Below are 17,318 nucleotides of genomic sequence, written 5' to 3' on the forward strand. Positions count from 1 at the left end.
TCCGAGGGACTGCCTATGATGATGATGATGAACCGAGTCCTGAATGAACACACAAGGCTCCTACCCGGATAGTTAAGGCTTACCAATCAGAAAATTGAAGGCACTGAATTGATGCCAAATGCTCCCCCTTAATGTACACTCAAGTTTCCTAGACAATGACGGTAGAATTTCTTTAGCAATGGTTCAATACTTTGTCGATAATGATACAAGACGTTTCTCCTGTCAGATACTCCCAGGGTTGTTGCCTGATAATAGCTTTCATTTCTGACCTACCAACATTTTTTCTTGCTATCCTTTCAACTACATGATCATGTCACTGATTCTTTTCTCATAAGACAAGTAATATAACGTTAAATATTTATAGATCCATTGAAAATCTACCTTACACAATTTTAATTTCATGAGGAAGAAGCATTTTTCTCAAGAGAACATTTTGGTTTTGATGTAGCCGAAATGAAATTCCTTTCAAAACAAAAACTCCAAATGCTGGAAATACATAGCTCAGTCAGCCTCTGTCAAGAGAAAGGGCAAGTTCATGTTTTGGCTGTAACCCTTCATCAGTACTTTTAGGTTTTGGTGCGAGCGTGCGGGAAGGATCATAAGTTAGGTTCCACCCTAGCATCAGGGTCTCGACCTGGCCCTTAAATGCAACAGCAGCAGAATGGGATGGGCTCAGGCATGGGAACTCTTTTTGGTGGGAGCTCCTGTGACCCTGGCCCTCAAAGGGACCAGGTGTATATTTGGTGATGGTACAGATCCATGGCAGAAATGGGTGCTGCAATGTATTTGCTTCATAGGTTCTTTGCTTAAGAATTCATAGCAACACATTGCTATTAAGAACTACGTGGTTTATTAATGAAGATTTAATAATCACACTACACATTACCAGATCATCTACTAATCTCACAACTGCATACCTCATCGTAGATCCCCTGAACCCAACTGACTGTTTTTTTTTTGGAGTTTTGTGAACATCACGCAACTGGCTAAGCCGCTCACAATTCAACAGCTCTACAACTATTTTGTTGTAAACATTAATCAAGTGCCCCCTGATTAAAGGGGGGCAGCACACTCCAAAAACTTTTCAAGTGCCCCCTTGTTTTTTTTGAGGGCACCAAAACACAAATTATACAAGTGCCCCCTGGCTAAAAGTGGGGTGGGGGGGGGGCACTAAAACTGACAAACTTAAACAAATGAACCTTTAGACAAGTGGTTCAAATTAAAATTTGGTTGCCGGGGGTGATGATGCACTCCAGTCCCTCCGGGCCAAGTCCCCAATAAATAGAGTGCACTCCATTGGGGACCCCTGCCTCCACCGGTCAGCAAGATCAACAGCTCTACAACTATTTTAAGTTGTGATCAGTAATCAAAAGTGCCCCCTTGTTTTTTTTTTAGGGCACCAAAACACAAATTATACAAGTGCCCCCTGGCTAAAAGTGTGTGTGTGGGGGGGGGGGGGGGGGGGGGGTGGGTGGTGGTGAGTACTAAAATCGGCACAATAAACAAATTAAACTTTAGACAAAAAACATCAAATTAAAATTTGTTTGCCAGGGATGATGATGCACTCCAGTCCCTCCGGCGCCCAGCTCTCGCGGAAGGCCATGAGTGTACCAGTGGACACCGCGTGCTCCATCTCCAGGGACACCCTGGCTCGGATGTAACCACGGAAGAGAGGCAGGCAGTCAGGCTTAACGACCCCCTCGACTGCCCACTGCCTGGTCCGGCTGATGGCCCCCTTGGCCATGCTCAGGAGCAGTCCTATGAGGAGGCCTGCCGACCTGCCTGCTGCACTCCGCACAGGGTGCCCAAAGATGGGACTGAAGTGCAACCAGAATTTGAGGAGCAGCCCCTTCCAATATTGGAAGAGGGGCTGCAACCTCGCGCACTCAGTAAAAACATGGAACACGGACTCTTCCAGACCGCAGAAATTGCAGGCGGCCTGGGAGCCCGTGAACCGACTTAAAAACTTTTTGCACAGGACTGCTTCGTGCAACACCCTCCAGGCCAAGTCCCCAATAAATAGAGGGAGGACTCCCACGTAGAGTGCACTCCATTGGGGAACACCGCCTCCTCCAGACGGCAAGATCAACAACTCTGCAACTATTTTGAGTTGTATCAGTAATCAAGTGCCCCTTGATTAACTCCAAAAACTTTTCAGGTGCCCCCTTTTAAAAACATTTTTTTTTTTCCGAGAGCACCAAAACACAAATTATACAAGTGCCCCCTGGCTAAAAGGGGCGGGGGCACTAAAACCGACAAACATAGACAAATTAAACTTTAAACATAACGTGGTTCAAATTAAAATTTGGTTGCCGGGGGTGATGATGCACTCCAGTCCTTCCAGTGCCCACCTCTCACGGAAGGCCCCGAGGCTCACAACTGCATATCTCATCATAGATGAGCTAGACTCAATTGACTGGGGTTTTATCGAGTCTTATGAACACCACGTAACTGGCTAACTCACAATGTAACAGCCCTACAACTATTTTAGTAAAACCCATAAATCAAGTTCTCCCTTATTAACAAGGGACACTAAAACCAACAATTAAACAAATTAACTTTTTACCATAATTTAAATCAAATTAAAATTTAATTGCCAGGGGTGACAATGCACTCCAGTCCCTCCAGTGCCCACCTCTCACAAGGGATCCTTGGAGATGGAGCATACCAGTGGACACCGCGTGCTCCATCTCCAGGGACACCCTGGCTCGGATGTAACCGTGGAAGAGAGGCAGGCAGTCAGGCTGAACGACCCCCTCGACTGCCCGCTGCCTGGACCGGCTGATGGCCCCCTTGTCCATGCCCAGGAGCGGTCCTATGAAGAGGCCTTCCGACCTGTCCACTCCCCTCTGCACAGGGTGCCCAATGATTAGGAGTGTGGGACTGATGTGCAACCATTAAAAAGGTGGAACACGGACTCTTCCTTCAGGCCAAGTCCCTAATAAATAGAGGGAGGACTCCTGCGTAGAGTGCACTCCATTGAGGACCCCCGTCTCCTCCAGACGGCAAGATCAACAACTCTACAACTATTTCTGCAAACTTGTGAGCATACTCACAGGTGCATTCATTACAGGTCCCACCTTGGAATTCATGTCTGGGAATAGCCTGGTTGCCTGAAGATTTAAAAGGATAATCCTTTTTTTAAAATATAATTATCAGCAACCTTAACAAGGAGACCAAAGGTGCCATGTATTAATAATTCCTCTTTCTGGGTGAGAAGGGCAACCTGAAATTGTTCCCTCCAATCTAACCACTGCCACTGCGGAGTGCAGCTTCACCAGTAGGCGGGCACTCCAGATGTGTTCCTGTGGGCACGGATGCCTGCCCGGATCATGCAAATTAAGTGACCTCTCCCTGACACCACAAACTCAGGGGGTCAGTGTCAGAGGTCATCAGTGTCAGGGTGCACCCTAGAACCTATCTCAGAGAGGACAGCCTATGGGCTTTCAGCCCCAGTATTTATACACCGCACACATCAAACCTGTAATGTTAGCTGGTTACATGACTAGTATTGCAATATTGATGTGCATATCATTTGCATTCAATGGTGTGACACAGAATTGTGAATGGCAGATAAATGTTTAAATGTAATTTGAAGTATGTACTCATGCACTGTTTTTCTGCTACAGTGCTAGGGAAGAAGTAGCCCCATGTGATATTAGTGCCATTAGTGAGATCCTCTTTTAATAGTCTTTCATAGTACTTGACGGTGGCCCAACAATTGGTTGTAACTTGAACCAAGACTGTTTCCAACTAATTCAAGAAACCATACTAACTGTTCACATCACATAAAATTAGCCTTAAGTTATCCCAAAATGAAATATATCACACAAATTTAATGGTGCCAGAGATCACTCACTAAAAATGAAACATCCGTATAATGATATTGAACAAATATACAGGAAAACTATTGATACAGACAGCAATATGCAAACATAGTGATATTTGTGCTGATGTATTAGTGCCATTTCCATAATCAATGTGATGTCTTCCATCTCCGCCTCGTATTTCAATTGTTTCTCCAAGGTAAGGTTTTACTGCAGGTTTTTAGGTAAATCATTCCCTCAATTACATTTGTTAACTTTTTACTCACTTTCACTGTGAAAGCACTGTTCTCATTGAAAATTTATCTCCCAATATCCTGGGTTAAACTACTTCTTTACTCCAAGGTGTCAATAATTTAAATGTAAAATGAATGAGGCTTGAAATGAAAATACCATACATTTTGGATAAAACCAACAATTTGAAGATTCAGAGAAGCAAATACCATTGTCTCACCATCATTTTTTGTTTCAAAATCCAATTCCATATGAAATCTAGCAGTGACGATGTTTAGAGTTGTTGGACCAATTCTCTCTTGGACACACTACAACAAATAGCAAATAGCTAAAAAGGCTTGTGGTTAATGGTAGGGAGATGTAAAGGATCCCCTTGGAATGAGTGATCATAGCACGATTGAGTTTCAAATTCAGATGGAGGGTGAGAAAGTTGGATCTCTAACCAGCGTACTAAGCTTAAATAAAGGAGACTATGAAGGTATGAGGGCAGAGTTGGCTAAAGTGGACTGGGAAATAGATTGAAGTGTGGGACGGTTGATGAACAGTGGTGTCCATTTAAAAAGATATTTCACAACTCTCAATAAAAATATATTCCAGTGAGGAGGAAAGGGTGCAAGAGAAAAGAAAGCCATCCGTGGCTAACTGAAGAAATAAAGGACGGTATCCAATTAAAAACAAAGGCATACTAAGTGGCCAAAACTAGTGGGAGGACAGAAGATTGGGAAGCTTTTAAAAGGCAGCAAAGAATGACTAAAAAAATGATTCAGAAAGAGAAGATAGACTGTGAAAGTAAACTAGCACAAAATATATAAAAACAGATAGCAAGAGTTTCTATAGGTACCGGTATATAAAAAAAAAAAGTGTAGCTAAAGTAAATGTTGGTCCCTTAGAGGACGAGACCGGGGAATTAGTAATGGGGAACATGGAGATGGCAGAAACTCTAAACAAGTATTTTGTATCAGATTTTACAGTAGAGGACACTAACAATATTCCGACAATGGATAGTCAAGGGGCTATAGCGGGGGAGGAACTTAACACAATCACAATCACTAAGGAGGCAGTGCTCAGTAAGATAATGGGACTAAAGGCAGATAAATCCTCTTGACTGATGGTTTGCATCCTAGGGTCTTAAGAGAAGTAGCGGCAGGGATTGTGGATGCATTGTTGTAATTTACCAAAATTTCATGGATTCTGGGGAGGTCCCAGCAGATTGGAAAACTGCAAATTCAAAAAAGGAGGCAGACATAAAGCAGGAAACTATAGACCAGTTAGCCTAACATCTGTGGTTGAGAAAATGTTGGAGTCCATTATTAAAGAGGCAGTAACAGGACATTTGGAAAAGCAAAATTCAGTCAGGCAGAGTCAGCATGGATTTATGAAGGGGAAGTCATGTTTGACAAAATTGCTGGAATTCTTTGAGGATGTAACGAACAGGATGGATAAAGGGGAACCAGTGGATGTGGTGTATTTGGACTTCCAGAAGCCATTTGACAAGGTGCCACATAAAAGGTTACTGCACAAGATAAAAGTTCACGGGGTTGGGGGTGATATATTAGCATGGATAGAAGATTGGCTGACAAACAGAAAACTTGAGAGTCGTGATAAATGGTTCATTCTCTGGTTGGCAATCAGTAACTAGTGGTGTGCCGCAGTGATCAGTGCTGGGACCCCAACTATTTACAATCTATATTAATGATTTGGAGAAAGGGGCTGAGTGTAACGTAACCAAGTTTGTTGACAATACAAAGATGGGAAGAAGGGCAATGTGCGAGGAGGACATAAAGAGGCTGCAGGAGGACATAGACAGGCTAAGTGAGTGGGCAAGAATTTGGCAGATGCAGATGCAGATGCAGGAAAGTGTGAGGTCATGCACTTTGGCAGAAAAAAATCAAAGAGCAAGTTATTATTTAAATGGAGAAAGATTGCAAAGTGCTGCAGTACAGCGGGACCTGGGGGGTACTTGTGCATGAAACACAAAAGGATAGTATGCAGGTAAAGCAAGTGATCAGGAAGGCCAATGGAATCTTGGCCTTTATTGCAAATAGAATGGAGTATAAAAGCAGGGAAATCTTGTTACAGCTGTACAGGGTATTGGTGAGGCCACATCTGGAATACTGCTTGCAGTTTTGGTTTCCATATTTATGAAAGGATATACTTGCTGTGGAGGCAGTTCAGAGAAGGTTCATTAGGTTGATCCCGGGGATGAGTGGGTTGACTTATGAGGAAAGATTGAGTAGGTTGGCTCCCTATTCATTGGAATTCAGAAGAATGAGAGGTGATCTTATGGAAATGTATAAGTTTATGAAGAGGCTTGACAAGGTGGATGCAGAGAGGATGTTTCCACTGGAGGGGGAGACTAGAATGAGGGGGCATAATCTTAGAATAAGGGGCTGCCCATTTAGAACTGAGATGAGGAGAAATTTCTTCTCTCAGAGGATTGTGAATCTGTGGAATTCGCTGCCTCAGAGAGCTGTGGAAGCTGGGACATTAAATAAATTTAAGACAGAAATAGACAGTTTCTTAAACGATAAGGGGATAAGGGGTTATGGGGAGTGGGCAGGGAAGTGGAGCTGAGTCCATGATCAGATCAGCCATGATCTTATTGAATAGCGGAGCAGGCTCGAGGGGCCTTATGGCCTACTCCTGCTCCTATTTCTTATGTTCTTATATAAGTCTTACTATGTGTTTGGCACTTCCCTACTGCTATTGCCAGATGATTGGCCCCAACAAATGTGGGATAGGACAGCTGGAATTGGGTGAGGCAGCATAGCCAGATACTATCCATTCCAGATTCGGTTCTGTCGCAGATACAGGTTGAATCTCCCTTATATGGCACCCTCGGAACCTGGCCTCTTCTGGTTAAGGGATTTTGCCAGACGAGGAGAGGTTCCGTTAAATTGGATGCTACAGGTACTGGACAAGGTGATATCGGGGATGGCTGGCTTCGGGCTGAGAGTGCGGCAGAGAGATCATGGTTGGGGCGAGGGGGGGAGTGAAGTGGAGGTGGATCGCGAGGTAAGGCCAGCGATTGCCGGAGTTGGCAGTGAGGTAGAACTTCAATTTGTTCATGTCGGAGTTCTGTGCATGCGCCACCCAGTGGCCGGGAGTGGTTCTGGACACGGGGTGGTTCCGGATAAGGCCGTTCCGTATAAGGGAGGTTTAACCTGTACTTTCTTAATTCCAGTGGCATCAGTCTGCCCCACAAGCAGTCTATGCATCTTGCAGAAGTGGGCTCACCCTGCCCTATATCTACTTCTACGGTAGTATAATGCAGGGCAATACAATAAAACCCCCTTGTGACTCACCCAGATATCTGTATCTTTTGCATGTGTTTCTTCAATCTATCTGAGCTAACACTAGATGAGGTCAAGTTGGTTTTAAATTGAAAGCTGCTTTTTTTTCCCACAGTGAGCGTAAAGTACCGGTAAGAATATTGCGACAACAGATCTGATGTAAACTCTCTCTAAATAACTGGTTAAGGACATTTGCAACAACAATTTTTTTTAGTAAAATGGAACAATAAATTTCTTCTATTAATAAAATTATACGGTGCGATCAGAGTCTCTTAGTTCAATTGCTACATCTTTTGTTCACATAATGATCCAAATTTTAAAACATGCAACACTATCGCCAGTAAGTTCCCTCATTTAACCTAAAAAGAACAATCTCTATTCAACTGGTCCCACAGCTCAGGGCAGAACCCATCTCCCTGCAGGCTCCTGCCTTTTTTTAACCTACACCCATCATTTAGCTGCCCGTTTGTGTAGCCTTTTTAGTTTTTTTACTTATTTGTTCTTGGTTTGTGGGCAACACTGGCAGAGCAGCATTTATTGCCCATTCCTCGTTACTCTCAGGACATTAAGAGACAGCCCCATAGTGTGTGACTGGAGTCACGGGCAGGTCGGACCAGATAGTAGTAGCAGGTTCCTTTCCCTGTCGAACCATTTTGGGTGTTTATGACAATCTGACTGGTTTGAATGCACGACTCTAACAATACTGAAATACTGCGCCCAAGTTTCGGCCTCAGTTGCTCCTGATTTTTTGGAGCAACTGGTGTAGAACGGAGTATCTTAGAAATTCAAATTCTCGGCATTTAGTTTGCTCCAGTTCTAGTCAGTTAGAACAGTTTCATTTTGGAACAGGATTTTTTTTTCAAAAGTGGGCGTGTCCGGCCACTTACGCCTGTTTTCAAAGTTTCGGCAGTGAAAACTTACTCCAAACTAACTTAGAATGGAGTAAGTGAAGATTTTTGTACGCTCGAAAAAACCTTGTCTACACTTTAGAAAATCAGGCATAGGTTACAAATCAGGTGTAGGGAATGTGGGGGGGGGGGGTTTTAAAGGGAAGTTTACAAACATTAAACACTTCAGTTTTACAAATAAAGAGCCATCATCAATAATAAGTGATAAAAACATCAATAAATCAACCAATAAATCAATCAAAAAAAATTAATAAGAAATCATTTTTTTTAAATCAATAAATAAAACATTTTCTACTTACCAACTGCAGCACCGGGAGCCCTCCAACAGCGTGCTGGGATGCCCCCCCCCCCCCCCAGTGTGTCTCTGTCAGAGTCTCTATCTCTCTGTCTGTCTGTGTGTCTCTCATTCTCTGTCTGTCAGTGTCTGTGTTTCTGACAGCGAAGGGATGGGGAGGAGGGGGGTAGAGGGAGAGAGGGGGGGCATGGGGAGGGGAGGGAGGGAGGCAGAGGGGGAGGGAGGGAAGGGGGAGGGAAGGGAGAGGGGGGGAGGAGGAGAAGGGGGGAGAAGGGGAAGGAGGGGAGAAGAAAAGGGGAAAGGGGGGGAGAAGGGGAAGGAGAGGGGGAAAGGAGAAGGGGGGAAAAGGAGAAGGGAGGGGGAAAGGAGAAGAGGGGGAAAGGAGAAGGGGGGAAAGGAGAAGAGAGGGGGAAAGGAGAAGGGAGGGGGAAAGGAGAATGGAGGGGGAAAGGAGAAGGGGGAAAGGAGAAGAGAGGGGGAAAGGAGAAGAGAGGGGGAAAGGAGAAGGGGGGAAAGGAGAAGAAAGGGGGAAAGGAGAAGGGGGGAAAGGAGAAGGGAGGGAAAGGAGAAGGGAGGAAAGGAGAAGGGGGCAGCGGAAAGGAGAAGAGGGGGGAAAGGAGAAGGGGAAGTGAGGCTGAATGGGCCGGGCCCGGCCGGTCCCAAGACTTCGGGCAGGGCCCGTCCCCAGCACCATATTTACAGGCAGGTGGCGTAGGGTCAGGTCGGGAGCACGGGTCGGGTTTGGGGGAGCACGGGTCGGTGTCGGGGGGCGGAGGGAGGTCGGGTTGGGTCGGGGGTGGGGGGAGGAGGGAGGTCGGGTTGGTTCGGGTAGGGAGGGAGCGCGGGTCGGGTCGGGTTGGTTCGGGTTGGGGCGGGGGGAAGCACGGGTCGGGTCCAGTCCGGGGGGTCGGGTCCGGTCCGGGGGCGGGGGGGGGGGGGGGAAGCGGGAGTTGGGTCGGTGTCGGGGTCGGGTCCGGTCCGGGGGAAGCGGGAGTCGAGTCGGGTCGGGAGGATGCAGGAGCTGGGCATGGGAGGCAGCCTTATGCACACAGCCCCAGTGAGGCCATTCGGCCAGGGCTAGGGGCTGTGTGCTTCATGCCCCTCCCACACAGTTTTGGGAGCCTGGAGCTACTGCACATGCGCGCCCACTGTAGCGCGCATGTGCAGAGGTCCTGGCACTGTTTTCAGCGCAGGGACCTAGCTCCGCCACCTACAGCTCGTGCTGTGCTGCGCCCGACTCCAGAGGGCCTGCAGGGAGCCGGAGAATCTGTAAGTTTTTTTTTAGGCGCACTTTGTGGCGCGAAAAACGGGCGTCCAGGTCGGGGCTGCGCTGTTCTAGGCGCGGCCCGAAACTTGGGCCCACTGTCAGTAAGTTAATAAATTAACACGTCACTGCAAAAAACCCACTATGCAATAGCATGCTACCAATCGCATTATTGATACTAAAAATGTGCTTACATCACAATGATTGTTACACCAGTTTGATGCTAACTATTCACAAGAATATTAGGCAGTTCTCAGTATCAGTAGATCATAGGGAGTTTACAACTTCCTTGACTAAACATGAAAACTGTAGGGGGCTGAAATTCAGGGTCTCAAAGAGACCCGTTAATGCCGGTTTGCGGCGGCCATTCCTAAAAATCGAATGGTCGCCGCTTTGGGGCTAACAGGCCGACCCAACCTAAATTCAGGTCAGAAATTTTTTGGCCTGGACCCCATTCCGCCAAGTAGTTGCACCACCAATTTAAAGGAATATAGGATTTCTAAATCTCTGGCATTAAATTGACAGCAAGACCAATTCTTTTAAAACCATTTGGAATAAGTTTGTTAAACACACACACATGCAAATAACCTGTCGAATGCAACAGCAGTCTATTAGTATCATACGGACTCTACTTAATTACAACAGATACAATGATGTTACAATAAAAAAAGGTATAAAAAGGTATACTTTACTTCCCTCTGGCAAAGCACAAGCACATGGCATTCGTCCTTGTTTCTGCTGTGGAGGGAGGTTCTTGCTTTTGCCATGTGCTAAGGAGAAGAGAGTCCCAGCAATCTTTGGCTTGACTTTGTATACCCCTTAAGGCCATTGTTTCTCAGAAAACCTCAGGATTGGGTCATGGTTCCAGGGCCATTTCTGATTGGCTTCTCCTCATACATGTGTCTGTCTGGAGGGCCGGTGCCATTCCTTGGTGAGATTAATGGCTTTCCATTTAACAGCTTTTCTAGTTTGGTGAGTTTCAAAGCCATGCTTTGCCCAGCCAGGAGACATGAACTTGGGGAATGTATCCATTTTGTCTCTTCAAACTTGTCTTTTGGTATAATCTACACTTTTAACATTTATATATATATATACATACAGAATCAATTTTATCATTACTAAACACCTTTATTCTTACAGGAATAAAAAAATACTTACCACCCATCATTTAGCTGCCCGTTTTCAGCTGAATCCCTCGATCCCCCACTGTGCACTGCCCCCGGCAGGTTTTCCTGCCGGTGCACCATCTCCACATTGAGTGTGGCCCGGCAGCATAGCTACCATTAAAGGGGAGGGCCCACTGCCGCGGCTGCAATGCAAACATTTTTGCCGGCCGACTTGCCGATCGGCCGGCAAAATACTGCCCGCAGGTTTGGCTGGGCCGCCAATGGGCAGCCTGGCACCCCCTCTTGGGTGCCAGTTCATTGGCTGGGCCAAAACCCTCCCTGTGGCCCAGTGGCCAAAGTTAAAAAAACTGATAGAATCTCTCCCCTTTAACGGAGGGAGAGAGCATGGTGATGCACATGCACTGTGACATCGCCACGACTCCACCGCTGATTGACAGTGGCGGAGGCCCTGAGCGACCCGTTTTCAGCCAGTCAGCCTGGCTTTGAGTCTAAGGCCCGCCCCCATTATGGTCCATTTCCTGTAGGACTTTGAAAAAATGTCAAAGTCCTGAAAATGGATCTACTTACCGTACCAGGAATTCCAGTGGTAAGTACCACCCTAAAATTCAGAGGTGCCCCAGCTTTCTGGTGCACCTGAATTTTGACCCCTAGATGTTTAATAATAGATACTAGGGAGTTATAGGCAACAGAACAATGTTGAAAATAAAATATTCCCAAGATTAATTTTGAAAATGTCATATATTTTATTACTCGTAGCTTGTATTACTGCCCTGTAATACCCTCTCCCCTACTCATTGGTCCAGATTTCCCCACTTTGGTGATTTTGAGGCCATAAGTTAGACGGTTGAGTGACCTGATCCTCCAGTGGTGCATTGACACCAAACTTTCGGGAAAAACTGATCCGTATACACCACAGCGAGTACAGTGGTGAATCAGAAGCGGTGCAACCAATGGCCAATAAAGCAATTTTGTTTTACGGGAGAGAATTTTCTATTGTTTTAAATCAAGTATGCAGAATTATATTGAAGCAGAACCACAATCTACAGGTTTACATTTCCTGTTGAATGAATCAATTGACAGGTTTACTTGTTTATAAGAAGTTACTTTGGATTGTAATTTTCATTAAGGTGCTTCACTTTTTACAATATTTATTCGGAATGTTGAGCTTACTAGTGCTGTATTTAAGAACATAAGAACATAAGAATTAGGAACAGGAGTAGGCCATCTAGCCCCTCGAGCCTGCTCCGCCATTCAATAAGATCATGGCTGATCTGGTCGTGGACTCAGCTCCACTTACCTGCCCTCTCCCATCTATTTGTTTTTATTACAATTGTGTAATTGTGCATTTCATTTGAGCTACAAGGTCTATTGAAATCTCTATTTGGGCTGAAAAGTGGCAAGTAACATTTGTGCCACACAAATGCCAGGCAATGACTATCTTCAACAGGAGGTGTCTCACCTCCTGACTCCCCAAAGCCTCTCCACCATCTACAAGGCACAAGTCAGGAGTGTGATGGAATATTCTCCACTTACCTGGATGAGCGCAGTTCCAACAACACTCAAGAAGCTCGACACCATCCAAGACAAAGCAGCCCGTTGGATTGGTACCCCATCCACCACCTTAAACATTCACTCCCTCCATCACCAGTGCACCGCAGCTGCAGTATGTACCATCTACAAAATGCACTGCAGCAACTCGCCATGGCTTCTTCGGCAGCACCTCCAAAACCCACAGCCTCTGCCACCTAGAAGGACAAGGGCAGCAGCGCAGAGGAGCATCATCACCTGCAAGTACCCCTTCAAGTTACACACCATCCAGACTTGGAAATATATCGTCATTCCTTCATCATCGCTGGGTCATAGTCCTGAAACTCCCTCCCTAACAGCACTGTGGGAGTACCTTCACCTCAAGGACTGCAGCGGTTCAAGAAGGCAGCTCACCACCACCTTCTCAAGGGCAATTAGGGATGGGCAATAAATGCTGGCCTTGCCAGCGACACCCACATCCTGGAATTAATAAAAAAAATAACAAACTTACAAAGGCCATTAAATGATGTTCTCTGAAGCTAGTTTTACTTTGAACTCTAAACGAGCTGATAAATGCACACCAGTTGGTGAAACGGACTTACTGGTGTTTTATGGATGTTTATTTTTGCCCATACCATCAGAATCTCTTTGCTTTAGCTTCAGCTATTTTTCTGAAACATCTTTCTTTGCTGTGTCTTTGATTGTTTGTATTCTGAAAGGCAACACATTTTTTAGGAGTTGAAATTTATTTTCAGCCTCATTTTAATGTACAAGTCTGATTCAGTCAATGTTCACGCTGTTGCCAGGCCACTTAGGCAACTATATTCAAATCTAAGTGGCAGTGTCACGAAAAATGGCTTCAATGGAGAAAAATTGCAATCGCCATTGATTTCAATAGGGGGAGGAGCTATGATTATTCCCTTTAACTGTTTTCGGTGAGGGTAATGATGGAATGCTGCAAAAGTCTCAGGAAAATATGGAGTGTTATAACTAATGGCAAAAGTCGTTTACTCCATAATTTCCTCTTTCTTTCACTCCATTCAGGGATCTCTATGCCGTAGGGACCCCAGCAAAATCGGGGTCGTTATTACACATTCACTGCAGGTAAACAGCTAGCAAAAAAAGGGTGAGCATTCAGGAAAGTGTCTATTTCCTTTTAGGTTAAATTAGGGCCCAAATAAAACAACGGAATATCCCGAAACATTAATAATTAATAGGCAACAAAAAGGGACCTTCTTCACCACACGGGCAGTAATCTGGCAGAGTGGATCGCCTGCCTTTTATAAAACCCATCTGAGTTTAATTTCATTGGAATGAAAACGAGACGGGCTCTCTAATGGATTGACGATCTGCTCCGACCAGATTGCTGTCTGGGAAGTGTAGATGGAAATTTGCCCCCAAAAGCCTTGTCACTTTCACATTTTCAAGCTTGTCCTGCTGCACAATTTGTGATTTCTTCTCTCGAACCACTTGTGCAATGTCTCACAGAGCCCTGCTGTATCAACCTTACGCTTCAATAAACAACACAATCATGACAAATCATCAATGCGAGCTGCGGATGTGACCCTGGATAGGAGAGAGCTGCAATTTAATGAAGACAAAAGCTAGGTGAAAGCTGCTAATATCGTTTTCTGATAAACATGGTTTCTCATGAAGTGTCCAGCTCAATCCCTGGAGGACCCATAAACCTGCATAATTCCACATAAAATATTGTACAATTCACTAAATTAGTCTTAGAACATCCTTACTGTCCAATTAGAAAGCCCCTGTATGCAGAAATAATGAAATTTTTCAAACAGAAAGCAAGTATGAGGTCTTAGCTAACCCATAACAAACATTGAAATTAGCTTCAAATTTGTGAGTGAAAGCCCCATCTTGTCACTGGTTCAGTAGCCTGTTACAACAATACCGTGGCACGCAGACTGAACAACCAGCAGAATATTCATCTTGGCCTTAGTTATTTTCACAGGAAAGTTGTCATGCATTAGCTCCAGAATAAATCATCATGGCTGAATACTTTCTTTTTTTTTGCATTTACAAGCTATTCAGCCCTTAAAAAAAAAAGCACAGTAATCGCTGATGTTATGAAACAAGAAATGGAGCAAAAGGGCCACTTAAGCCGTTCCATCTCGCAGGCAGAGAAAGAGAAGTTTAAGGAAAGAAAATTTATCTCTGTTAAGCGTCATGAGCTACATTATTAAAGTCGTTTGTCATGGTTTGAATATTTGTACCTGATTCACCATTAAACGGGATCTCTAATTACCTAACTTTGTCATGCAAAGCAATCAGGCAGCTTCTCCACCTAGTAAACTTTATTTCTTCAATTACAGCACTTTATTTTTGTCACTGCTTCAGCTGAAGAAGAATCACCGGAGACCTATATTTCAGTATGTGATAATTATAGAGATGGTCTCCCTTTGTATTGTAATCCTATGTAAGCTGTAAATCAGATTCTTACAACTAGAAGTGCTCAATGTGTCTCATAACCCCTTTTCACCATTTTAAATCTCTACAATGCCCAGCGATGGGGTCTTTAGTACACAAGGAGGCCATTGGGCACCGATTGGAAAAAAGAGTTCCATTCTTTTTTAGTGCAGTCCCTCCTGCTCAGAAGAGCTTAAACAGAGCAGCTATCACTGGGATTCAAGTAGCCACACTGTTTTTAAACTTCAACATTATATTAAACCTTATTAAAATGAGAACGGTTTGGAAGCAATTATCAATTTCATGCTGGCTCTAATTCAAGCTGTACCAAGATCACTCCATCATCCAGTAAAACCATTGACTTCACATAGCAGAGGAGGATTTAAAAAAAATTCAAGCCCTCTCTGACCAAGCACGCATTTCTTTTCTGTAGAACCGGCTTAGAATGGTGGTCTTTGGGACTGACTTCAGATGGTCTCTTACCACAGTTTTAAAAGAAAGACTTGGATTTATATAACACCTTTCATGACCACCGGATGTCTCAAAGCACTTTACAGCCAATGAAGTGTAGTCACTGTTGTCATGTAGGAAACACAGCAGCCAATTTGCGCACAGCAACCTCCCACAGACAGCAATGTGATAATGACGAGATAATCTGTATTTTTGTTATGTTGATTGAGGGATAAATAGGGCTAGGACACCAGGGATAACCCTTCTTCAAAATAGTGCCACGGGATTTTTCACACCCACCTGAGAGAGCAGACGGAGCTACGGTTTAATGTCTCATCTGCAAGATGGCACCTCTGACATCCTAGTGTCAGCCTAGATGTTTTTGTGCTTAAGTCCCTAGAGTGGGACTTGAACCCACAACCTGCTGACTCAAAGGCAAAAGTGCTACCCACTGAGCCACAGCTGAAGCTTGAGCTGTGTGGTTGAGTTTGTCACATGTTGCTACAGGATTCCTCAAAGAACAATTAACTGGGAAAACTCATACTTCTCAGTCGTATTTGATTCAGTAAGTAGCTGAACACTTTTCTACACTGGTGTGTGGTACTGTGTGAAGTTATTAGACACAGTAGCCTGGATCTTCCTCTGCCTGCCACCTGAATTTTAGGTGGCTCTTTGGGTGGCCCAGGATGGGAAATGGACTGGGCATCCTCAACACTGGATCTACAATGACTTTAGCACCAATCTGAGGTTACACCGTCATTTCTGGCAGATGGCTGATTCGCCCTCTCATTCAAATGACACAGTGATGTCGTATGTCCCATTTCCCATTATAGTAACTTAACTGCACCTCGTCATGTTTAACATGATCAACCAGCAAATAGGCACACGGCGGATTACCAGGAAGTACTCACATGGAGAGTTACTAGGAGATAGGCACATTGGGATTAACCAGCAAATAGGCACATGGAGATTAATCTGGAAATAGGCACATTGACAGTAACCATGAAGTAGTCACATACAGAGTAAACTGAAAATTGTTATTATGATCTGGAATGGACTGTCTGAAAGGAAGAAGATTCAATCGTAACTTTTCAAAGGGGATTGGATAAATACTTGGAAGGAGCAAAATTTGCAGAAATATTGGGAAAGAGCAAGGGAGTGGGATTGATCGGATAGTTCTTTCAAAGAGCCGGCACAGGCACGATGGACTGAATGGCCTTCTACTGTGCCATATGATTCTATGATCCTATGGTCTCACTCATATAAAACCAGGAATTGCTAGATACATCAGGGAAAATGCAGAAGTGGATTTAAAGGATCCAGCAGCTACATTGTGGAACTTTACCAAAACCTTATTTCTCACATGATTTATATTGTCAATGATGGCAACTGCTTAACCATCTACCCTTGTGTGTTTTGTTGTGGGGTTGCATTCCCCTCTCTTCCCAATGTGAACAGGGAACAATGGGTTTCAGGCAGCACGAGAGACACGTGACACCTACTCGCTCTTCCCTCACACTGGACAAAGGCAATCCTCCCTGCACTTGACTGAGACGCAATGCCTACAGAGGACATGGACAATCAATGTCAACATGACAGGACACTGCAATTTCATGGAGTGGTAGGATTCCCTGAAGTCCAAGGGTCATGTGCCATCCAGATCATCATCATAGGCAGTCCCTCGGAATCAAGGAAGACTTGTTTCCACTCCTGAAGTGAGTTCTTTGGTGGCTGAACAGTCCAATATGAGAGCCACAGATTCTGTCACAGGTGGGACAGATAGTCGTTGAGGGGAGGGGTGGGTGGGACTGGTTTGCCGCATGCTCTTTCCGCTGCCTGCCTGAAGTCCAAGGGGTTATGTGCTATCCATATAGCTATATTGAGAGAAGAGTATCCTTTTCTGTTGACATACATTGACCATTCATCAAAAGCCAGACGTATGTTAACAGAAAATGATACCATTCTCTCAATG

This window comes from Pristiophorus japonicus, chromosome 10 (assembly GCF_044704955.1).
Source record: "Pristiophorus japonicus isolate sPriJap1 chromosome 10, sPriJap1.hap1, whole genome shotgun sequence".
Lineage (NCBI taxonomy): Eukaryota > Metazoa > Chordata > Chondrichthyes > Pristiophoridae > Pristiophorus > Pristiophorus japonicus.